At 47.9% G+C, this 18,513-nt stretch overlaps 1 long non-coding RNA gene across 1 annotated transcript; it reads left to right on the top strand.

The window, feature by feature from the left end:
• The first annotated feature begins 10,830 nt into the window (after positions 1–10,830).
• On the top strand, positions 10,831–12,160 carry LOC141041833 (uncharacterized). Its single transcript, XR_012203559.1, has 2 exons — positions 10,831–10,928; positions 11,453–12,160. It is a non-coding gene; the product is annotated as an uncharacterized lncRNA (long non-coding RNA).
• The last annotated feature ends 6,353 nt before the right edge of the window (positions 12,161–18,513 follow it).

The raw sequence follows: 18,513 nt of genomic DNA, 5'->3' as shown, positions 1-18,513 counted from the left end.
TTATATAGGCCCCCTGGGAGGGGGGGGCGCCGGCCAAGATCCCATCTAGGGTGGGGGCGGCGGCCAAGGGGGGTGACTTGCCCCCCAAGGCAAGTGGGAAGCCCCCCCCCCCACCCTAGGGTTCCCAACCCTAGGCGCATGGGGGGAGGCCCATGGGGGGCGCCCAGCCCACTAGGGGCTGGTTCCCTTCCCACTTCAGCCCACGGGGCCCTCCGGGATAGGTGGCCCCACCCGGTGGACCCCCGGGACCCTTCCGGTGGTCCCGGTACAATACCGGTAACCCCCGAAACTTTCCCGGTGGCCGAAACTTGACTTCCTATGTATAATTCTTCACCTCCGGACCATTCCGGAACCTCTCGTGACGTCCGGGATCTCATCCGGGACTCCGAACAACTTTCGGGTTTCCGCATACACATATCTCTACAACCCTAGCGTCACCGAACCTTAAGTGTGTAGACCCTACGGGTTCGGGAGACATGCAGACATGACCGAGACGCCTCTCCGGTCAATAACCAACAGCGGGATCTGGATACCCATGTTGGCTCCCACATGTTCCACGATGATCTCATCGGATGAACCACGGTGTCGAGGATTCAATCAATCCCGTATACAATTCCCTTTGTCAATCGGTATGTTACTTGCCCGAGATTCGATCGTCGGTATCCCAATACCTTGTTCAATCTCGTTACCGGCAAGTCTCTTTACTCGTACCGCAATGCATGATCCCGTGACTAACGCCTTAGTCACATTGAGCTCATTATGATGATGCATTACCGAGTGGGCCCAGAGATACCTCTCCGTCACACGGAGTGACAAATCCCAGTCTCGATCCGTGCCAACCCAACAGACACTTTCGGAGATACCCGTAGTGCACCTTTATAGTCACCCAGTTACGTTGTGACGTTTGGCACACCCAAAGCACTCCTACGGTATCCGGGAGTTGCACGATCTCATGGTCTAAGGAAAAGATACTTGACATTGGAAAAGCTCTAGCAAACGAAACTACACGATCTTTTATGCTATGCTTAGGATTGGGTCTTGTCCATCACATCATTCTCCTAATGATGTGATCCCGTTATCAATGACATCCAATGTCCATAGTCAGGAAACCATGACTATCTGTTGATCAACGAGCTAGTCAACTAGAGGCTTACTAGGGACACGTTGTGGTCTATGTATTCACACATGTATTACGATTTCCGGACAATACAATTATAGCATGAATAATAGACAATTACCATGAACAAAGAAATATAATAATAACCATTTATTATTGCCTCTAGGGCATATTTCCAACAGTCTCCCACTTGCACTAGAGTCAATAATCTAGTTACATTGTGATGAATCGAACACCCATTGCGTCCTGGTGTTGATCATGTTTTGCCCTAGGGAGAGGTTTAGTCAACGGATCTGCTACATTCAGGTCCGTATGTACTTTACAAATATCTATGTCTCCATTTTGAACACTTTCACGAATAGAGTTGAAGCGACGCTTGATATGCCTGGTCTTCCTGTGAAACCTGGGCTCCTTCGCAAGGGCAATAGCTCCAGTGTTGTCACAGAAGAGAGTCATCGGGCCCGACGCATTGGGAATCACCCCTAGGTCGGTAATGAACTCCTTCATCCAGACTGCTTCCTGTGCTGCCTCCGAGGCTGCCATGTACTCCGCTTCACATGTAGATCCCGCCACGATGATTTGCTTGCAACTGCACCAGCTTACTGCTCCTCCATTCAAAATATACACGTATCCGGTTTGTGACTTCGAGTCATCCAGATCTGTGTCGAAGCTAGCGTCGACGTAACCCTTTACGACGAGCTCTTCGTCACCTCCATAAACGAGAAACATATCCTTAGTCCTCTTCAGGTACTTCAGGATATTCTTGACCGCTGTCCAGTGTTCCATGCCGGGATTACTTTGGTACCTTCCTACCAAACTTACGGCAAGGTTTACATCAGGTCTGGTACACAGCATGGCATACATAATAGACCCTATGGCCGAGGCATAGGGGATGACACTCATCTTTTCTATATCTTCTGCCGTGGTCGGGCATTGAGCCGTGCTCAACTGCACACCTTGCAATACAGGCAAGAACCCCTTCTTGGACTGATCCATACTGAACTTCTTCAATATCTTGTCAAGGTATGTACTCTGTGAAAGACCAATGAGGCGTCTTGATCTATCTCTATAGATCTTGATGCCTAATATATAAGCAGCTTCTCCAAGATCCTTCATTGAAAAACACTTATTCAAATAGGCCTTTATACTTTCCAAGAATTCTATATCATTTGCCATCAATAATATGTCATCCACATATAATATGAGAAATGCTACAGAGCTCCCACTCACTTTCTTGTAAACACAGGCTTCTCCATAAGTCTGTGTAAACCCAAACGCTTTGATCATCTCATCAAAGCGAATGTTCCAACTCCGAGATGCTTGCACCAGCCCATAGATTGAACGCCGGAGCTTGCATACTTTGTTAGCATTCTTAGGATTGACAAAACCTTCCGGTTGCATCATATACAACTCTTCCTTAAGGAAGCCGTTAAGGAATGCCGTTTTGACGTCCATCTGCCATATCTCATAATCATAGTATGCGGCAATTGCTAACATGATTCGGACGGATTTCAGCTTCGCTACGGGTGAGAAAGTCTCATCGTAGTCAACCCCTTGAACTTGTCGATAACCCTTAGCGACAAGTCGAGCTTTGTAGATGGTCACATTACCATCCGCGTCCGTCTTCTTCTTAAAGATCCATTTGTTTTCTATGGCTCGCCGATCATCGGGCAAGTCAGTCAAAGTCCATACTTCGTTTTCATACATGGATCCTATCTCAGATTTCATGGCTTCTAGCCATTTGTCGGAATCCGGGCCCGCCATCGCTTCTTCATAGTTCGAAGGTTCACCGTTGTCTAACAACATGATTTCCAGGACAGGGTTGCCGTACCACTCTGGTGCGGAACGTGTCCTTGTGGACCTACGAAGTTCAGTAACTTGATCTGAAGCTTCATGATCATCATCATTAACTTCCTCCCCAGTCGGTGTAGGCACCACAGGAACATTTTCCCGCGCTGCGCTACTTTCCGGTTCGGAAGGGGTGACTATCACCTCATCAAGTTCCACTTTCCTCCCACTCAATTCTTTCGAGAGAAACTCCTTCTCCAGAAAGGTCCCGTTCTTGGCAACGAAGATCTTGCCTTCGGATCTGAGGTAGAAGGTATACCCAATAGTTTCCTTAGGGTATCCTATGAAGACGCATTTTTCCGACTTGGGTTCGAGCTTTTCAGGTTGAAGTTTCTTGACATAAGCATCGCATCCCCAAACTTTTAGAAACGACAGCTTAGGTTTCTTCCCAAACCATAATTCATACGGTGTCGTCTCAACGGATTTCGACGGAGCCCTATTTAAAGTGAACGCGGCAGTCTCTAAAGCATAGCCTCAAAATGAGAGCGGTAAATCGGTAAGAGACATCATAGATCGCACCATATCCAATAGAATGCGATTACGACGTTCGGACACACCATTTCTCTGAGGTGTTCCAGGCGGCGTGAGTTGTGAAACTATTCCACATTTCCTTAAGTGTGTACCAAATTCGTGACTTAAATATTCTCCACCACGATCTGATCGTAAGACTTTTATTTTTCTGTCACGTTGATTCTCGACTTCACTCTGAAATTCCTTGAACTTTTCAAAGGTTTCAGACTTGTGTTTCATTAGGTAGACATACCCATATCTACTTAAATCATCAGTGAGAGTGAGAACATAACGATATCCTCCGCGAGCCTCAACACTCATTGGACCACACACATCGGTATGTATGATTTCCAATAAGTCGGTTGCTCGCTCCATTGTTCCGGAGAACGGAGTCTTGGTCATCTTACCCATGAGGCATGGTTCGCACGTGTCAAATGATTCGTAATCAAGAGACTCCAAAAGTCCATCTGCATGGAGCTTCTTCATGCGCTTGACACCAATGTGACCAAGGCGGCAGTGCCACAAGTATGTGGGACTATCGTTATCAACTTTATATCTTTTGGTATTCACACTATGAACATGTGTAACATCACGTTCGAGATTCATCAAAAATAAACCATTGACCAGCGGGGCATGACCATAAAACATATCTCTCAAATAAATAGAACAACCATTATTCTCGGATTTAAATGAGTAGCCATCTCGAATTAAACGAGATCCAGATACAATGTTCATGCTCAAAGCTGGCACTAAATAACAATTATTGAGGTTTAAAACTAATCCCGTGGGTAGATGCAGAGGTAGCGTGCCGACGGCGATCACATCGACCTTGGAACCATTCCCGACGCGCATCGTCACCTCGTCCTTCGCCAGTCTCCGTTTATTCCGTAGTTCCTGTTTTGAGTTACAAATATGAGCAACCGCACCGGTATCAAATACCCAGGAGCTACTACGAGTACTGGTAAGGTACACATCAATTACATGTATATCACATATACCTTTGGTGTTGTCGGCCTTCTTCTTGTCCGCTAAGTATTTGGGGTAGTTCCGCTTCCAGTGACCACTTCCCTTGCAATAAAAGCACTCAGTCTCGGGCTTGGGTCCATTCTTTGACTTCTTCCCAGTAACTGGTTTACCGGGCGCGGCAACTCCCTTGCCGTCCTTCTTGAAGTTCTTCTTACCCTTGCCCTTTTTGAACTTAGTGGTTTTATTCACCATCAACACTTGATGTTCTTTTCTGATTTCCACCTCCGCTGATTTCAGCATCGAATATACCTCAGGAATGGTCTTTTCCATCCCCTGCATATTGTAGTTCATCACAAAGCTCTTGAAGCTTGGTGGAAGCGACTGAAGGATTCTGTCAATGACCGCTTCATCCGGGAGATTAACTCCCAGCTGAGTCAAGCGGTTGTGCAACCCAGACATTCTGAGTATGTGCTCACTAACATAACTGTTCTCCTCCATTTTACAGCTGAAGAACTTGTCGGAGACATCATATCTCTCGACCCGGGCATGAGCTTGGAAAACCAATTTCAGCTCCTCGAACATCTCATATGCTCCATGTTTCTCAAAACGCTTTTGGAGACCCGGTTCTAGGCTGTAAAGCATGCCGCACTGAACGAGGGAGTAATCATCAGCACGCTGCTGCCAAGCGTTCATAACGTCTTGGTTCTGTGGGATTGGTGCTTCACCTAGCGGTGCTTCTAAGACATAATCTTTCTTGGCTACTATGAGGATGATCCTCAGGTTCCGGACCCAGTCCGTATAGTTGCTGCCATCATCTTTCAGCTTGGTTTTCTCTAGGAACACGTTGAAATTGAGGACAACGTTGGCCATTTGATCTACAAGACATAGTGTAAAGATTTTAGACTAAGTTCATGATAATTAAGTTCATCTAATCAAATTATTTAATGAACTCCCACTCAGATAGATATCCCTCTAGTCATCTTAGTGAAACATGATCCGAGTTTAACTAGGCCGTGTCCGATCATCACGTAAGACGGACTAGTCAAGATCGGTGAACATCTCCATGTTGATCGTATCTTCTATACGACTCATGCTCGACCTTTCGGTCCTCCGTGTTCCGAGGCCATGTCTGTACATGCTAGGCTCGTCAAGTCAACCTAAGTGTATTGCGTGTGTTCCGAGGCCATGTTTGTACATGCTAGGCTCGTCAACACCCGTTGTATTCGAACGTTAGAATCTATCACACCCGATCATCACGTGGTGCTTCGAAACAATGAACCTTCGCAACGGTGCACAGTTAGGGGAACACTTTTCTTGAAATTATCATAAGGGATCATCTTACTTACTATAGTCGTTCTAAGCAAATAAGATGCAAAAAACATGATAAACATCACATGCAATCAAATAGTGACATGATATGGCCAATATCATTATGCTCCTTTGATCTCCATCTTCGGGGCACCATGATCATCTTCGTCACCGGCATGACCCCATGATCTCCATCATCATGATCTCCATCATTGTGTCTTCATGAAGTCGTCACGCCAACGATTACTTCTACTTCTATGGCTAACGCGTTTAGCAACAAAGTAAAGTAATTTACATGGCGTTATTCAATGACACGCAGATCATACAAAATAATAAAGACAACTCCTATGGCTCCTGCCGGTTGTCATACTCATCGACATGCAAGTCGTGATTCCTATTACAAGAATATGATCAACCTCATACATCACATATATCATTCATCACATCTTCTGGCCATATCACATCACATAACACTTGCTGCAAAAACAAGTTAGACGTCCTCTAATTGTTGTTGCAAGTTTTTACGTGGTTTGTAGGTTTCTAGCAAGAACGTTTTCTTACCTACGTATGACCACAACGTGATTAGCCAATTTCTATTTACCCTTCATAAGGACCCTTTTCATCGAATCCGTTCCGACTAAAGTAGGAGAGACAGACACCCGCTAGCCACCTTATGCAACTAGTGCATGTCAGTCGGTGGAACCTGTCTCACGTAAGCGTACGTGTAAGGTCGGTCCGGGCCGCTTCATCCTACAATGCCGCCGAAACAAGAAACGATTAGTTGCGGCAAGAAGAATTGGCAAACTCAACGCCCACAACTGCTTTGTGTTCTACTCGTGCATAGTAACTACGCATAGGCCTGGCTTCTGATACCACTGTTGGAATCGTAGCATAATTTTAAAATTTTCCTACGCTCACCAAGATGCATCTATGGAGTCTACTAGCAACGAGGGGAAAGGAGTGCATCTACATACCCTTGTAGATCGCGAGCGGAAGCGTTCCAATGAACGTGGATGACGGAGTCGTACTCGCCGTGATCCAAATCACCGATGACCGAGTGCCGAACGGACGACACCTCCGCGTTCAACACACGTACGGTGCAGCGACGTCTCCTCCTTCTTGATCCAGCAAGGGGGAAGGAGAGGTTGATGGAGATCCAACAGCACGACGGCGTGGTGGTGGATGTAGCGGGTCTCCGGCAGGGCTTCGCCGAGCTTCTGCGAGAGAGAGAGAGGTGTTGCAGGGGAGGAGGGAGGCGCCCAAGGCTGTTGTGCTACTGCCCTCCCTCCCCCCTTTATATAGGCCCCCTGGGAGGGGGGCGCCGGCCAAGATCCCATCTAGGGTGGGGGCGGCGGCCAAGGGGGGTGACTTGCCCCCCAAGGCAAGTGGGAAGCCCCCCCACCCTAGGGTTCCCAACCCTAGGCGCATGGGGGAGGCCCATGGGGGGCGCCCAGCCCACTAGGGGCTGGTTCCCTTCCCACTTCAGCCCACGGGGCCCTCCGGGATAGGTGGCCCCACCCGGTGGACCCTCGGGACCCTTCCGGTGGTCCCGGTACAATACCGATAACCCCCGAAACTTTCCCGGTGGCCGAAATTTGACTTCCTATATATAATTCTTCACCTCCGGACCATTCCGGAACCTCTTGTGACGTCCGGGATCTCATCCGGGACTCCGAACAACTTTCGGGTTTCCGCATACACATATCTCTACAACCCTAGCGTCACCGAACCTTAAGTGTGTAGACCCTACGGGTTCGGGAGACATGCAGACATGACCGAGACGCCTCTCCGGTCAATAACCAACAGCGGGATCTGGATACCCATGTTGGCTCCCACATGTTCCACGATGATCTCATCGGATGAACCACGGTGTCGAGGATTCAATCAATCCCGTATACAATTCCCTTTGTCAATCGCTATGTTACTTGCCAGAGATTCGATCGTCGGTATCCCAATACCTTGTTCAATCTCGTTACCGGCAAGTCTCTTTACTCGTACCGCAATGCATGATCCCGTGACTAACGCCTTAGTCACATTGAGCTCATTATGATGATGCATTATCGAGTGGGCCCAGAGATACCTCTCCGTCACACGGAGTGACAAATCCCAGTCTCGATCCGTGCCAACCCAACAGACACTTTCGGAGATACCCGTAGTGCACCTTTATAGTCACCCAATTACGTTGTGACGTTTGGCACACCCAAAGCACTCCTACGGTATCCGGGAGTTGCACGATCTCATGGTCTAAGGAAAAGATACTTGACATTGGAAAAGCTCTAGCAAACGAAACTACACGATCTTTTATGCTATGCTTAGGATTGGGTCTTGTCCATCACATCATTCTCCTAATGATGTGATCCCGTTATCAATGACATCCCATGTCCATAGTCAGGAAACCATGACTATCTGTTGATCAACGAGCTAGTCAACTAGAGGCTTACTAGGGACACGTTGTGGTCTATGTATTCACACATGTATTACGATTTCCGGACAATACAATTATAGCATGAATAATAGACAATTACCATGAACAAAGAAATATAATAATAACTATTTATTATTGCCTCTAGGGCATATTTCCAACAGTTGCGACGTCGTATTCCTTCTTGGAGGCGTCGTCCGGGGATAGCAGTGGTGGCGGGTGTGCAGTGGTGGTTCTGGTGGTGGCGGCCGGCGGCTTGTGCCGGCCTTGTTCACTTGCGGCTGCTCCAACGGCTTTCGTCCTGCGCCGTGGCTGAGCCGGTGGCAGTGATGGCATCTCGACGAGACCATTGCTTCCCTCCGGTGTTGGTCCTTGTGTAGGGTGATGGCATTAGCGCTGCTTTCCTCGCAGCTGTTGTTGCCTTTGAGCTGTTCTGTCTAGCGCTCTGTATCAGTACATGCCGTGGTGGAGCGGTACTTCATCTCACTCATTAATGGCGGCGAAGATCGGCGGCATGGCGCTGTGGAGGCGCGCCGCCCGATGCGCGGAGATGGACTCGCGCAGGAGGAGGTAGCTGTCTGGCGTCATGGTGACGTCGATGGCGGAGTGGCCTACACAAGGTAGAAGACTCAATATATTCTGAAGACGGACCTGTGGAAGATGGCTGCGACGACACAAGAGTGTGTCTGACCGGATTGTGCCCCAGACCCGGTATGTGGCTCGGCTGGGGCTTCCGGCTTTTGATGTTAGGTTTAGGTGAGTGGTTTGGGTAGTGGCCCAATTATCATCCCTTCATCATATGGATAAGAGTAGCGGCATATGTTGCCGAGATGGTGGATTCAGGAATATTGTTTGTAATACTTTGTAAGGTCCTCGAGAATAATTAATAAAGTGGCCGTATGCATCTCCCAGATGCAGAGGCCGGGGTCATCCTTCTTTTCTAAAAAAAACGCACTCACGATACGCTATTCATTCACAACCAACTACCAACGGAGAACGATGCGATATCCAATCCTCCCTCCCAGCACCGGAAAGGAAAGAAGAAGAAGGCACACGTCGTGTTGCCGTCGCCGAAGCCGCGGACGATCGGCCGCCGATCCGCCGCCCGTGCGCACGTCGAGGGCGAGAGAGAGCATCGTATCCGCCGATCGAAATCTGAAACGTCACAGGACCACCTCGGGCGCGGGAGGACCCACGAGCACGAGGCGTCACCGGCGGAGGGGACACATCCAAATCCACCTCATCTCACCTCGCCTCACCTGCCGCGATCGTGCGTGGAGTGCGTGCGTCCCCACGGCCCATCACGCCGCTCGCTCGCCGTCGCAGTCGGTCGACAGTGGTTGGCCATCAGGCCATGGCTCGTCCAAGTAGTATTAACTGTACTCGTAATAAACAACGATAACGCTTTGGCGCCGCACCTGCATGGCTGCGTCCACACCATGACTGACGCAGATTCCACCCACCACTGCTACTACGCGGAGACAGCAGCAGACCGGCGAAGCATCGTGCCCGCGGTCGGTCAACGAAAGTCACGAGACCACCACTCGCTGACATGTGTGATTCCTGGATCGTTCTCCATCCCCTGGACTGACACGACGCGTGCGTACGGCGGGCTAATCGTGATCGATTAAACAAACGGTGTCGCTGACCAACCAGACCTCCCAAACGGAATCTGGATGAGCACGAACATGCAACCCAACCCAGGAGAAATTCCTGGCTGCTGTCACGGCTGCACGCGTACGCAGCGTAGACGACCCGGCGAATCCGGAGTCGTGCGATCCACGGGCACCGCCATCGGCAGCAGCAGCGCGTGGCAGGAAAACGAAGGAAAAAGTAAAACGAATCAATCAACCGATGGATGCGGCGTGGAGAGAAGGACCGGGCGACTTTTGCCGGAGCTCGGCGCCGACGCAAAGGCGGCGACGACGACGACGACCCGGCGGGCGGGCATACGGCGACGTGCCACTGACCCGCGCCTGGCCGGGAAGGTGGATGGAATAAATCAAACCACGGGCGCGGCGCCGGCACCTCAAAAGTCCCTCTCCGCGTGGGGGCGGCACGGGAGGAAGTGCGGAAAGCGACCACGGGACGGGAGGCGGGCACGTAGTCGTCGTACGTGGAGTACTACGTACGTGCGCGCCTGTGAATCGTGATCGCACGCAGGGGCGGCCGGTCGACCGCTGGCTGGCTGTCCCTTTCCGGCCACGGCTCACGCGAATTATTCCGCGCCGCGCCCGCGACCAGATCCGCGGCTGCGTGATCCGCCCACTATGCCACCGAGCCGCCGGCCGGGACCCATGTGCGGATGTGCACGCGAGAGGCAAATTTTCATGTTTTGACCCTTTTATGGTATAAAATCGAGATCTGACTCTGTTTGAATTTTTTTCGAGATCTCATCCTTTTTCTTACCGCCACGAGGCCCGGCGGTAGGTTTCTATAGCCTACCGCTAGAACCTCTGGCGGTAGGAAACTTATCCACGTCAGCACCGGTAACGGCCTCCATCCCCCCTCCGTTCCATCCTACCGCCGTTGGTCCTGGCGGTAGCCTGTGCGATCCTACCGCCAGAGGCCCTGGCGGTAGGGTGTGGGCAGTTATAAGCCGCGGGCCGGCCGCCCCACCCCCTTCTCCCCCCACCCAGCCGCCCAAGAACAGAGTTGTTCCTCTCGCCCCCTCTCTCATCTCCTCCACTCCCCACCTCTGATCTTCGTCGTTTCTTCACCGTTTTTGCGGATCGAGATGGCCCCGAAGAAAGGAAAGTAAGCTCCTTTGATCCCTCCAATTAGTTTTAGTCAAATAGGTTCCGATTCGTCGCATTACTTGATTCAAATCAATCCCCTTTTTGAACTAGATTTAAAAATTTTGAACCCTAGAATTGATTTAGGTTGATTATAGATGTTATATTGTGTCAGATATGAACTCTAGTCACTAGTTGGTATGGTTATGTGAGGATGAACCCTAGTTCATATTATTTTGGGAGGATTTTTTTTTTGATATGGTGCATGTTGGAGGAATTTATTGTGATATGATGATGCATGTTGATATGCTATGATGCAAGTAGTGGATATAGTTGGAGAACAAATGTTGAACCCTCAACTTCTCAATTTTTTTGTTAACAAAATTTATGATATGATGAATATTGGAGTAAACAAAATTTATATGATGCAAGTAGTGGATTTGGTTGGAGTAAATATGATATTATATGATATTGCATTTGACCCATCTTGATATATGTATTTTATTTAGTTAATGATGAACTTTTGTTATGCATCCATATGTTTAGGTCTGCAACTATGGCGCAACCATCGCCCATTCATCTCCAACACGACCCGTCTGCCTTGCCACTTCCGTACCTGTACGAGGCCATCCCCGAGCTTCTGCAGCCGGTGGGAGCTTTTTCAGACGAGTTCCTAGAGGCGACGAGGGCAGTGCGGTGGCACGAGAGGGCAGAACGGATCTCCGACGATGTGAAGTGTTGGTCGCAGAGTGTGAAGGAGTGGAAGAGAGTGATTGCAGAGATGGAGTGAGATCCAACTATCTCCCGTGTCCGCCGGGAAGGGACCATTGAAGCTGCCAAGCAGCACTCCAACTAGGAGCTGGGCAATTGGGCTGGAGGATCTACTTCGAGAGCAATGCGGAGGAGAGAGTCAGGATGCCGCCCCCAAGTGCATCGGCGTTCGATATCATCAGCTAGGGAAGGGCGGAGGCGAAAACTCCAGCGGGCAAGGCAAGGTGGGAGTGCTTCAACGATCGGATGCCGACCAGCGTTCCGCCTCCGCCTGAACCGGTGGATCCGCTGCCGTATCTGTCTCCATGGCCAGGCCTAACATACAACGGGGAGATGTTTGCCCGCCCTATAAACTTGTCTTAAGAACTTGTTGCACCGTTTGTTGGCTTTGCGAAAGCTTTTTGCGAAAGTACTTGCGTTAGTTGGGGTTGTCAAACTATGTGGACAAGTTTACTATTTGCTATTTGCTATGTGGAACCTTTATTAATATGTGAGCTCATATTTTGCTTTCTTTGTGAAACTATGTGATAAAACTTTACAAAAGAAACAATCACTAAAACTTGTAAAAACCTAAACCATAAAACACACTAAAGTTTTATTAATGTGTATGTGAGCCCAAGTTTAATTGTTTGAGATCTGTTTTTTAGGTTCTATATCATTGCTGTGATATTTGTTTTTGAAAAGAAGCTAACAATTAAACTTGGAAACCATAAAACACAGGACCCCACCGCCAAGGACCCTGGCGGTAGGGTCACACAGCTTACCGCCAAACCCCCTGGCGGTAGGGCGAACCTATCGCCAGGGCACTTTAATATTTCGTTACAAAAACTTTGCGAGGCAAAAACCCAGCCACACCCTACCGCCAGGGTCCCTGGCGGTAGGCTACTTATCCACGTCAGCTCAGGCAAACGGCCGCCGTCGCCCTCCGTCGCACCCTACCGTCAGGGACCCTGGCGGTAGCCTGTCTAACCCCCTGACAGTAGCGAAAGGGTGAGATCTCGAAAAAATTCAAACGGGGTCAGATCTCGATTTTATACCATAAAAGGGTCAAAACACGAAATTTTGCCCGCGCGAGACGGACGTAACTGTAGCTGTACTACTTGCTCTCTCGTCGATGGGTGGACTGGATAATGACGTGTGTCACATCGGTTAGATATTCTGTGAAACTTAATGGAACCCTCTTGGATTCATTTGCACCGACGCGTGGCTTCGGCAGGGCGATCCACTTTCTCCCTTCTTATTCCTGTTTGTAGCTGATGGACTATCTGCACTGAAGCATTATGTTTCTACTGATGATATTACTCCTGTTAAGGTATGTAGAAGAGCTCCGGGTGTTTCACATCTTTTGTTTGCTGACGATACTATGCTCTTCTTCAAAGCAAACCGTGCACAGGCTGAAAAAGTGAAGCTAGCTTTGGATCAGTATGGTAAGGCAACGGGGCAGAGCTTAAACTTCGATAAATGCTCGATTATGTTCGGCGAAGCTTGCCCTTTTGCTGTTCAGCAGGAGGTCATAGAGACGTTCTTCACGTCACTAGCTTGGTTTTTGAGGAGAAGTACCTTGGTCTTCCAACGCCGGATGGGCGTATGTCCAAGGGAAAGTTTCAAAACCTTGAGATGAGCTTGACAAAGAGACTGATCCAATGGGGCATGGGCTCCTAGCCCAGCCTGGGAGGGAGACATTGATCAAATCTGTAGCCCAGGCCCTCCCCATATATATGATGGGAGTCTTCAAACTTCCTTTTTCGGTGTGCGATGAACTCACAAGGATGGTGCGAGCATATTATTGGCGAGCAGAAAAGGGCAAGAGGAAAGTGCAATGGAGAGTTTGGTATGATCTGATGCAACCAAAGTGCAAAGGGGGTGTTGGTTTCAGAGATTTCAGAATTTTCAATCAAGCTTTATTAGCGTGGCAGGCTTGGAGACTGATTTCCAAGCCGGACAGCCTATGTGCACAAATTCTAAAAGCGAGATACTACCCGGACGGTAATCTTGTGGACACGGTTTTTACGGGTAACGCTTCTTCCTCCCGGCAGGCAATTAGCTACGGCCTTGAACTCTTGAAGAAAGGTCTGATTTGGAGAGTTGGGAATGGAAGGAGTATTCGTGTATGGCGTGACAATTGGATCCCTAGACCATACTCCTACAAACCTATTTCTGCAAGAGGAAGATGCAGGTATCACTTTGTCTCGGATTTGCTTAATGAAAACGGTTCCTGGAAGACCGATTTACTGCAGCAATATTTTGTGCCCGCGGATGTGTCTGAAATCTTAAAGATTAGGGCCTCGCCGAGATTGGAGGAGGATACCTTGGCTTGGGGTCCAGGTAAATTTGGCTTATTCTCTGTTAAAAGTGCATATCAATTCGGCTTTGAGGAGGCCTTCAGGGACAGCGCCACGGGATCTAGCTCGCAGCCGGATGGACGTCGTGATTGTTGGAAACTCATTTGGTCCGCCGATGTTCCTGAAGGAAATATGCCCTAGCGGCAATAATAAAGTTATTATTTACTTCCTTATATCATGATAAATGTTTATTATTCATGCTAGAATTGTATTAACCGGAAACATAATACTTGTGTGAATACATAGACAAACAGAGTGTCACTAGTATGCCTCTACTTGACTAGCTCGTTGATCGAAGATGGTTATGTTTCCTAGCCATTGACATGAGTTGTCATTTGATTAACGGGATCACATCATTAGGAGAATGATGTGATTGACTTGACCCATTCCGTTAGCTTAGCACGCGATCGTTTAGTATGTTGCTATTGCTTTCTTCATGACTTATACATGTTCCTATGACTATGAGATTATGCAACTCCCGTTTACCGGAGGAACACTTTGTGTGCTACCAAACGTCACAACGTAACTGGGTGATTATAAAGGTGCTCTACAGGTGTCTCCGAAGGTACTTGTTGGGTTGGCGTATTTCGAGATTAGGATTTGTCACTCCGATTGTCGGAGAGGTATCTCTGGGCTCACTCGGTAATGCACATCACTTAAGCCTTGCAAGCATTGCAACTAATGAATTAGTTGCGGGATGATGTATTACGGAACGAGTAAAGAGACTTGCCGATAACGAGATTGAACTAGGTATTGAGATACCGACGATCGAATCTCGGGCAAGTAACATACCGATCACAAAGGGAACAACGTATGTTGTTATGCGGTCTGACCGATAAAGATCTTCGTAGAATATGTGGGAGCCAATATGAGCATCCAGGTTCCGCTATTGGTTATTGACCGGAGACGTGTCTCGGTCATGTCTACATAGTTCTCGAACCCGTAGGGTCCGCACGCTTAAAGTTTCGATGACGGTTATATTATGAGTTTATGAGTTTTGATGTACCTAAGGTAGTTTGGAGTCCCGGATGTGATCATGGACATGACGAGGAGTCTCTAAATGGTCGAGACATGAAGATTGATATATTGGAAGCCTATATTTGGATATCGGAAGTGTTCCGGGTGAAATCGGGATTTTACCGGAGTACCGGAGGGGTTACCGGAACCCCCCGGGGGTTTAATGGGCCGTAGTGGGCCTTAGTGAAGAAGAGGAGGGGCGGCCAGGGCAGGCCGCGCACCCCCTCCCCCTCTAGTCCGAATTGGACAAGGAGGGGGGGCGACGCCCCCTTTCCTTCTTCTCCTCCTCCTCTTTCCCCCATCTCCTAATCCAACAAGGAAGGCAGGGAGTCCTACTCCCGGTGGGAGTAGGACTCCTCCTGGCGCGCCTCCTCCTGGCCGGCCGCACCTCCCCCCTTGCTCCTTTATATACGGGGGCAGGGGGGCACCCCAAAGACACAACAATTGATTTGATCTTTTAGCCGTGTGCGGTGCCCCCCTTCACCATAGTCCACCTCGATAATACTGTAGCAGTGCTTAGGCGAAGCCCTGCGTCGGTAGAACATCATCATCGTCACCACGCCGTCGTGCTGACGAAACTCTCCCTCAACACTCGGCTGAACTCGAAGGTGCCGTGTGTTCGGTACTTGATCGGTCAGATCGTGAAGACGTACGACTATTTTAACCGCGTTGTGCTAACGCTTCCGCTTTCGGTCTACGAGGGTACGTGGACAACACTCTCCCCTCTCGTTGCTATGCATCACCATGATCTTGCGTGTGCGTAGGATTTTTTTTGAAATTACTATGTTTCCCAACAGTGGTATCAGAGCCAGGTTTTATGCGTAAATGTAATATGCACGAGTAGAACACAAGTGAGTTGTGGGCGATATAAGTCATACTGCTTACCAGCATGTCACACTTTTGTTCGGCGGTATTGTTGGATGAAGCGGCCCGGACCGACATTACGCGTACGCTTACGCGAGACTGGTTCTACCGACGTGCTTTGCACACAGGTGGCTGGCGGGTGTCAGTTTCTCAAACTTTAGTTGAACTGAGTGTTGCTACGCCCGGTCCTTGCGAAGGTTAAAACAACACCAACTTGACAAACTATCGTTGTGGTTTTGATGCGTCGGTAAGAACGGTTCTTGCTAAGCCCGTAGCAGCCACGTAAAACTTGCAATAACAAAGTAGAGGACGTCTAACTTGTTTTTGCAGGGCATGTTGTGATGTGATATGGTCAAAGCATGATGCTAAATTTATTGTATGAGATGATCATGTTTTTGTAACCGAGTTATCGGCAACTGGCAGGAGCCATATGGTTGTCGCTTTATTGTATGCAATGCAATCGCCCTGTAATGCTTTACTTTATCACTAAGCGGTAGCGATAGTCGTAGAAGCATAAGATTGGCAAGACGACAACGATGCTACGATGGAGATCAAGGTGTCGAGCCGGTGACGATGGTGATCATGACGGTGCTTCGGAGATGGAGATCACAAGCACAAGAGGATGATGGCCATATCATATCACTTATATTGATTGCATGTGATGTTTATCTTTTATGCATCTTATCTTGCTTTGATTGACGGTAGCACTATAAGATGATCTCTCACTAAATTTCAAGATAAAAGTGTTCTCCCTGAGTATGCACCGTTGCCAAAGTTCGTCGTGCCCACACACCACGTGATGATCGGGTGTGATTAGCTCTACGTCCATCTACAACGGGTGCAAGCCAGTTTGCACACGCAGAATACTCAGGTTAAACTTGACGAGCCTAGCATATGCAGATATGGCCTCGGAACACTGAGACCGAAAGGTCGAGCGTGAATCATATAGTAGATATGATCAACATAATGATGTTCAACATTGAAAGCTACTCCATTTCACGTGATGATCGGTTATGGTTTAGTTGATATGGATCACGTGATCACTTAGAAGATTAGAGGGATGTCTATCTAAGTGGGAGTTCTTAAGTAATATGATTAATTGAACTTTAATTTATCATGAACTTAGTCCTGGTAGTATTAACATATCTATGTTGTAGATCAATAGCTCGCGATGTTGCTCCCCGTTTAATTTTTATATGTTCCTAGAGAAAACTAAGTTGAAAGATGTTAGTAGCAATGATGCGGATTGGATCCGTGATATGAGGTTTATCCTCATTGCTGCACAGAAGAATTATGTCCTTGATGCACCGCTAGGTGACAGACCTATTGTAGGAGCAGATGCAGACGTTATGAACGTTTGGCTAGCTCAATATGATGACTACTTGATAGTTTAGTGCACCATGCTTAACGGTTTAGAATCGGGACTTCAAAGATGTTTTGAACATCATGGACCATATGAGATGTTCCAGGAGTTGAAGTTAATATTTCAAGCAAATACCCGAGTTGAGAGATATGAAGTCTCCAACAAGTTCTATAGCTAAAAGATGGAGGAAAATAGCTCAAGCAGTGAGCATGTGCTCAGATTGTCTGGGTACTACAATCGCTTGAATCAAATGGGAGTTAATCTTCCAAATAAGATAGTGATTGACAGAATTATCTAGTCACCATCACCAAGTTAGTAGAACTTTGTGATGAACTATAGTATGCAAGGGATAACGGAAACGATTCCCAAGCTCTTCATGATGTTGAAATCGACGAAGGTAGAAATCAAGAAAAGCATCAAGTGTTGATGGTTGACAAGACCACTAGTTTCAAGAAAAAAGGGAAAGGGAAGAAGGGGAACTTCAATAAGAACGGCAAGCAAGTTGCCGCTCAAGAAGAAGCCCAAGTCTGGACCTAAGTCTGAAACTAAGTGCTTCTACTGCAAAGGGACTGGTCACTGGAAGCGGAACTACCCCAAGTGTTTGGCGGATAAGAAGGATGGCAAAGTGAACAAAGGTATATTTGATATACATGTTATTGATGTGTACTTTACTAGTGTTTATAGCAACCCCTCAGTATTTGATACTAGTTCAGTTGCTAAGGTTAGTAACTCGAAACGGGAGTTGTAGAATGAACAGAGACTAGTTAAGGGTGAAGTGATGATGTGTGTTGGAAGTGGTTCCAAGATTGATATGATCATCATCGCACACTCCCTATACTTTCGGGATTAGTGTGGAATCTAAATAAGTGTTATTTGGTGTTTGCGTTGAGCATGAATATGATTTGATCATGTTTATTGCAATACGGTTATTCTTTTGAGTTAGAGAATAATTGTTGTTCTATTTACATGAATAAAACCTTATATGGTTACACACCCAATGAAAATGGTTCGTTGGATCTCGATCGTAGTGATACACATATTCATAATATTGAAGCCAAAAGATGCAAAGTTAATAATGATAGTGCAACTTACTTGTGGCACTGCCGTTTGGGTCATATTGGTGTAAAGCGCATGAAGAAACTCCATACTGATGGACTTTTGGAATCACTTGATTATGAATCACTTGGTACTTGCGAACCATGCCTCTTGGGCAAGATGACTAAAACGCCGTTCTCCAGAACAATGGAGTG

The sequence above is a fragment of the Aegilops tauschii genome, chromosome 1 (genome assembly GCF_002575655.3).
Source record: "Aegilops tauschii subsp. strangulata cultivar AL8/78 chromosome 1, Aet v6.0, whole genome shotgun sequence".
Classification (NCBI taxonomy): Eukaryota; Viridiplantae; Streptophyta; class Magnoliopsida; order Poales; family Poaceae; genus Aegilops; species Aegilops tauschii.
The sequence above is the reverse complement of the archived record's forward strand: the minus strand, read 5'-3'. Positions and strand labels throughout refer to the sequence as shown.